At 37.5% G+C, this 7,360-nt stretch overlaps 1 protein-coding gene across 1 annotated transcript in view; it reads left to right on the top strand.

Annotated features, from left to right (window-relative positions):
* Positions 1 to 7,258: 7,258 nt before the first annotated feature.
* Pabpc5 (poly(A) binding protein cytoplasmic 5) overlaps positions 7,259 to 7,360 on the top strand; it is a 2,508-nt gene continuing 2,406 nt past the window's right edge. Inside the window, exon 1 of the mRNA XM_050122373.1 lies at positions 7,259 to 7,323. The gene's annotated coding sequence lies outside the window, so the exon portion shown is untranslated. The remainder of the gene's footprint in view (positions 7,324 to 7,360) is intronic.

A 7,360-nucleotide genomic window follows, 5' to 3' on the forward strand; every position in this document is an offset into this window, starting at 1 on the left:
AATTCTGGGCGGAAGAGGAAGTGAGGTCAGACTCTGCTCTGCTTCCAGAGGGACCGGAGACGCCATGCTCTGCTCTCCCAGGCAGCTCCAATCCACGATGGACTTAGGCTAGAATCTTCCCGGTAATGCACCTTGGGGTGCTTACACACATTACTAGAAATGGGCTAGTCCAGGTGCGAGAATTAGCCTGTAAGGGCTAGAGTTCATGGGCCAAGCAGTTCTTAAATGAATACAGTTTGTGCGTTGTTATTTCGGGCATGAGCTAGCCAAGCGGCCGGGGTGTTGGGGACGCAGCCCCTCCACTCCTATTACAACAAGTAACTTAGGACTTTTCATGACAGTGAGACACTTTGCTCCTGGCAGCACCAATCTACTTCAAGAGGATGATGGGCATTGAAGAGGATCCTTATAGAGATTGATAGCCATTTGGGCAAGAAACTGCTCTTGCTTGGACTATTGCATAAACTGGACACAGAGAACCCTCAGAGAGAGGATTGTTGAACTTGCCTAAAGGTGAGATGATCTATTGGGGTTCCTGATTCATGAAAGAGTCTGTGAGACATTCTGCAGGACACAGCAGATAGTGACTCAATGGCCTTTGAAATTTCTTGCTTCATGGAAAAAGTCTGCTGGATACTATTGGCCTGTAGGCCGAAGATGGATGCCCCAACAGTACAGAGGAACTTTGGGTGACTGTTCAGGCAGCGAGATGTCTCTGTGGTTTCTAGAGTTTTATAAGTAGCTTACTTCTCATTTACTTATGTAATATTATATCATTCTGTAGTCTTTGATGGAGTTAAAGAACAGATAGATAGTTATAGTTGTTTTTCTTTGTTGTGATAAAAGATAAAGTAGATGTAAATATTGTAACTGTAATTGCTTTATAACTGTTTTGTTATATGTAATTTTGCTATGTTAGAGTTAAAGCCTTCTTTTTTTTGTTTAAACTGAAAAAGGGGAGATGATGGAGGAAGGTCATTGGTTAAAAAATAAAGAAACTGCTTGGCCCTCATAGGTTAGAACATAGATGGGTGGAGTAAACAGAACAGAATGCTGGGAGGAAGAGGAAGTGAGGTAAGACACCTCAGACAGATGCCATGTTCCCCTCTCCCGGTCAGATGCACACTCCTCGCCAAGACTGACATGATGCAGTCAGCCGCCAGGTCTTTCAGGAAAGATGCTGAATCTTTCCTGGTAAGACTGGTGCTACACAGATTACTAAATATGGGTTAGGCAAGATTGTTAGAATTAGCCATTAAGAGGCTGAACTAATGGGCCAAGCAGTGTTTAAAAGAATATAATTTGTGTGTTGTTATTTCAGGTATAAAGCTAGCCAGGTGGCTGGGAGCTGGGGCAGCAGGAATGCAGCTCGCAGTTACTACTACACTGGCTTATGCCCCAAAATAACAACACACAAACTGTATTCATTTAAACACTGCCTGGCCCATTTCTATTAATGTGTGTAGCACCAAGGTGCACTTACTGGGAAGATGCTAGCCTATGTCCATCCTGGGTTGGAGCTTTATCACATCTGCCCCAGAGAGCAGAGCTAAAGCCTATGAGCTCACTTCCTCTTCCTCCTAGCATTCTGTTCTGTTTACTCCACCCACCTAAAGACTGGCCTATCAAATGGGCCAAGGCAGTTTCTTTATTAGCCAATGACCTTCCTCCATCAATAGAGGTCAGTATCTCTATGGCAAAACCCAATAGTATTTTGCAAACAGGCACAGAATTAAAATGACTCCCAATTACTTATTACTATAACTATAGATAAGAGCATATCTTTTTCTCTCTCTCTCTCTCTCTCTCTCTCTCTCTCTCTCTCTATTTTTGTTTTTTCGAGACAGGTCTCTGTAGCTTGGGAACCTGTCCTGTAACTAGATCTTATAGACCAAGCTGGCCCCAAACTCACAGAGATCTGCCTGCCTCTGCCTCCCAAGTGCTCCACCATTGTCTGGCTCAAAGCATCTCTTAACCATCATCAGGGAAGTTTCTCCTTGCACAAGCTGGAAAATAGCACTGATGTTCCTCAGTTTTCAGTGGACAGAGAATTAGAGACTATGGGTTACTCAATCATAAATAAATACTTATTGTAGTCCTCACAGAAAGACTCAAGAATCTTAAAAGAGTGGTGGATACTTCAGCTTGGAGGCAGTGGATAATTTTAAGGAAATAATGCTTTCCATGCACAACAGAAAAGTTGCACTACTGAAATCAAAGTAATTGTGCTAATATGGAGAAGACCTACATAAACTCCAGCCAGATATCATGAATAACTTTTTTTGTTTATTTTTAATTGTTCTTTATATTTGATTTTTAATTTTATATTTAATTCTTTATTTTTAATTGTTAACGTGGATAAAGGTGTAGAAGAGGGACAGAGAGCTTGTATGTGGTCTGTGCACATGGTGGAAATATCTTTCTCTGGGAGCCAGTATCAGTGAGTTAGATTAATTTTATAGAAATATAAAAATGGGGGCAATGACTCTGGCATCCTCTAATTTGTATGAAACAGTACAATCAAGTCATAAGGCAAGCACAAGTTTTTGTTATTTTGGGACCATCACCCCTTATTCTCGAAGGGGCAAGAAGAAATTTCCTAGCAGAATGTTTTCCCAGGAAGACAGTGGCCTTCTCCTATCCTACCCAGGAGATTCTGAGCACAAAGTCACTTAGCTCAGCCCAGACAGCCACCTGGTACAGGCTGATAAAGATGGCCTAACTCAAGAGCAATGGCCTTCCTTGCTCTAAAAACAAGAAAAAAGCTGACTTAACAAAATGGGAGGGAGCAAAAGTCCTTGTACCCATGCCAAAGCATCTTCAAAGATTCTCTTTGTAGTTATGCCTTTAAAAGCTTACCCCACAGAGGCGATACAACTCCTCTCTACCTTGTTGTAACAAGGGTGGAGATGAGTTCCAAACATGTTTGCATTATGCTGATTAAACATTGTTTATTACAGCCGGGGCCTCTCTGGTGGTTTCTCTCTGAGGGTCGTAATCTGGGCACAACAGTTATCACATGTGGATACATGGTTAAATAATAAAGCTCCTAGCATCATATCTAATTACCTTATGGGAAGCAAAAGGACAGCTTCAGCAAGGAAATACATTAAGAGTCACATAAGAGATAATTCAGGAACCCTGACCTAAAAACAGTCTCCCAATAAGGTCAGGTAGAGAAAAGGGAAACTTCTTGAGGGAGAGTACGTGGTTGGATGTATATGGGGTAGAGAGAGCTGCTTCATGTTGCCAAGCTTGGAGAGAGATGTCAGGCCATGGCAGATTGCAACTTTCAACCAGCAGGGACTCTCAGAAATTCATACAATATATTATTAATATATAGCCAGAAAAGAAATATATGACATTAAATTATGGTTCTTCAGTGTCTAGAATATGTTTTATTGGTGTTGTTGCTTTGCTTTGTTTTGACTTTCTGAATTGTCAGTTTTCATTTTCCCATACCATATCCACATCTCTATGTTAGCTATGTAGTAATTAACTGTAATTCATATAATACCCTGTTATTTTTCCACCTCTATATATGCATGCAGTTAACTGGATCAACATGTGTTAAAGTTTAATTATGGTTGGGCATGCATTTCACAGTTTGTTTCTTATTATTCTGAATAATTTTTAAAATCTAGTGATATTTTTTCTTAGTGTACATTTAATCATTGTAAGTGGCTTTATATCAGTTCTTTTGAGACAGATTTGATGATTCCTACTTTTCTAGAAATCATTTTATCAAATTTTCATTTTTGTAAAATAAGTAAATCACCATAACATTGACAAATATTTGATAATACACATTAATATTTAAAATTTCCCATGTCCATTAACTTAATTGAGCAATTCTTGTTACTAACAATTTACATGATACAAAAAAAAAGCAATACATATAAAGCTATATAAATAATTGTTGCAAGGAGACAGCTTGCTTGTTCCAGCAGCCCAGCCCTGAAATAATCACACAGAAACTGTATTATTTAAATCACTGCTTGGCCCATTAGCTCTAGCTTCTTATTTGCTATCTCATACATCTTAATTTAACCCATTTCTATTAATCTGCATATCACCATGAGGTGGTGGTCTACCAGCAAAGATTCTGTATGTCTGACTCTGGCAACAGATCCATGGTGTCTCCTGACTCTGCCTGTCTTCTTCCCAGTATTCAGTTCTGTCTACCTAGCCTACCTAAGTTTTTCCCTATCAATAGGCCAAGGCAGTTTCTTTATTCATTAACCAAGAAAAACAACACAAAGACAGAAGGACCTCCCACACCAAATAATAATGTTCATTGAAGTATCATGTGTCCTGACTGTGAAATAATTAAAAACAATTTTAATGTCAAACAAAAGAGAAAGTAATTAATGTTTTAAAAGTCACCTAAATAGGTAAATTTAATATTACTCGGTTTAGTTTTAAAGAAGACAGAATTTTAGGGATTTCCAAGATGACTGAAAATGATGTGGATGTTATTGGGCTACTTAAATTGTTTAAGTGATAAATTTTATTTGTGCATTACTATAATTAAAAGTAAATAAAAGCATCATGTTACATTTTAAGAATTAATGATTTCATTAATTTCACAAATTAATGATTTTATTTCTTCTACTACATCAAAGTGAAATAATATTAACTCAAAGTTCATAATCACATATTATATTTTTTATTACACTATAAGAAAGTTAATTCATGTTCAGCAAATAATAAATAGTTTTTTTGAGAATATCTTCTCAGTTGCTTCTCTCCTTACCCTATTTTAATGCATATGAGAAATAATTTGGTGGTAGTGGTGCATGCCTTTAGTTCCAGTTCTTGGGAGGCAGAGGCTGTTGGATCTCAGTGAGTTTGAGGTCAGCTTGGTCTACAAAGCAAGTTCCAGGACACCCAGAGCTATTACTTAGGGAAACCCTTATTGAAAATGCAAGAAGCAAAGAAAGGAAGAAAGAAAGGAAGAAAGAAAGAAAGAAAGAAAGAAAGAAAGAAAGAAAGAAAGAAAGAAAGAAAGAAAGAGAAAGATAGAAAAAAAGAATTAAGAAAGAAAAGAAATTTACTCAAAATATATAAAACTCCAAAGAGGCAGAATTGTGAAGACATTGCAACTGCATAATTTTTACAAAACAACTGCATGTGTATTAAATTGCATGTGTTTAAATGTATTTTAAACCAACTGGGTATAATTAAAATATGAAGTCAAGATGTGTGGTAATTTGAATGTGATAATTGTTATATAAAATTTTTCATGTCATTTACACTGTGCAAATAAATATATATACATTATTTGGTTTGCTTTGAATTTCATTTTTCTTATTTTTTGGTTATAATTTAATTATTACATTTCTTCCTTCCATTTCCACCCCCCCCCAAAACCTCCCAAATACCCTTCCCCACTCTATCTCAAATACCTGGCCTCTTTTATCAATAATTATTATTTCATGCCTTTTTCCATGTATTTATATGTACATTTCTCAATATTATGTGTTCTTAAGATGTTTATATATATGCTTTGAGGGCTGTCTGTTAGGCACTGGAACACCAATTGCTATGTTTCCCCCTTTGGGAATACATAATTCAAGATTCCATCTTTTCTTGGTTATCTATAGTTCTGTGTAGAGTTTAGGCAACTGTGGGTTTTCCCCATCCAGTTCGACATGTACAATGGCATCACCCTTATTCTCCTCACATTATAGCATCAATTTTGTTGAGACTTTTTAAATGTAGCTTCAGATATTGGTATGACACACAATCTTACAGCAAATTCTTAAGTCCTCTGGCTCTTACAATCTTTCCACTCCATCTTCTGCAATGTTCCTAGAGTTTTAGTTACAATCATGTTTTGTAGATGACTCTATTAGGATTAGGCTCCAAAACTGCACATTTTTATTGGTTGAGGTTTTCTGTGCCAGTCTCCATCTATTGCAAAGAACAGTTCACTTGATGAAAGATGACCGAACGTCTTGAGAAGTGGATCGGGCTAGCCTTCAACTTGTTATCCACTTCAAAGTTCTGTCATTACAGATGTATCATACCACATTCTCTGCCATTAGTTTTGTTAAATAATTTAAAATAAAAAAGTAACATTTAGAGACACAAATACAATCAAAAATTCATTTAAACCTGTTTTGTTTACAGTGCTTGAGGCTTTAGATTCAATATTTAGTACCACAATACCACCATTTTATTGATAGATAGGTAGCCATATGATAGATACATAGATAGATACAGCAACTTACTTCTTAGTAATGCTTTAAACTTGATAATTCACATTAATATTTATAATTAATTTTATAAAGCACCCTTGTCCTGATATCCTTACCTTATCTTAGAATGTTAATTATATGATTTTATACACTTTTTTCAACTTTTACAGTGTGACTTTTAAACTATTCAACCCAAATGCTGCTAAAAAAAAAATCAAGTTTTTTTTTTTTTTTTTTTTTTTTTTTTTTTTTGTCACTATGTAACATTAAATGCCATTTTATGGCTCTCCAGCCATTAAAACCTTAATATCACTGGAGCAAAGAAAAAAAAAATTCTCCCTACTTCCCGAGAATAATTCTACCATGATATAGGATTAATAAGGAACAAAGCCAAGCTCTTCTCTGTGTTCTTTTTGACCAAGTGAATATTTAGCACTTGATATCCAGGAAAGCTATCAACTCTTGAGTTTCTAGTGTACTGAATTAAGTTTGAAACCTGTGTCTTCTTTCCCAACACAAACCCTACTCCTCAGAAGAGAATTTGTCAAAAACAAAACAAAACAAAACAAAAAAACACCTATGTGTTCTTGCTACATTGGTTATAACCACTTTTTAATCACATTAAAGTGAGAATTATAAACTATGCTTAAATACAATAATAAAAAAGTAAACTTTGATAAAGACAAATCTAAACACAATCTTGGTCCTTCCCTCCCCCTCCCTCTCCCCTTTTTCTCTTTCTTTGAATTGCTTTCTCTCTCTCTCTCTCTCTCTCTCTCTCTCTCTCTCTCTCTCTCTCTCCGAATCTCTTTCTCAAGCATGCAGGGGAAGTTACTTAGCAAGGTTCCGGGTTTCCCAGTGTCTCTTCCGCCCTCCCTAGCACAGCACAGCTGCAAGATCTTAGTCTCTTTGGCCCTTGGTTGTTCTGTACTGCATGAAGCAATCCATGTCCCTCTGTCCCCACTGGGTCGACCCTTGGCGCGGCTGCCCTCCTCTGCTGACTCCGCCCACATCTGTCTAGATCCGCCCCGCGTCAGAGCTGACCCACAGCGCAGCTGCCAGTCAGTCCCTCCGGACCTGCCGAGAGCCTCAGGCTGCAGAAATCACCGCGCCTCACTCGGTCCGTACCCAGTGGGCATCTTGGGGATCTGGGCGGT

The sequence above is a fragment of the Alexandromys fortis genome, unplaced genomic scaffold (genome assembly GCF_014885135.2).
Source record: "Alexandromys fortis isolate MF-2015 unplaced genomic scaffold, M_Fortis_MF-2015_v1.1 scaffold_187, whole genome shotgun sequence".
Classification (NCBI taxonomy): domain Eukaryota; kingdom Metazoa; phylum Chordata; class Mammalia; order Rodentia; family Cricetidae; genus Alexandromys; species Alexandromys fortis.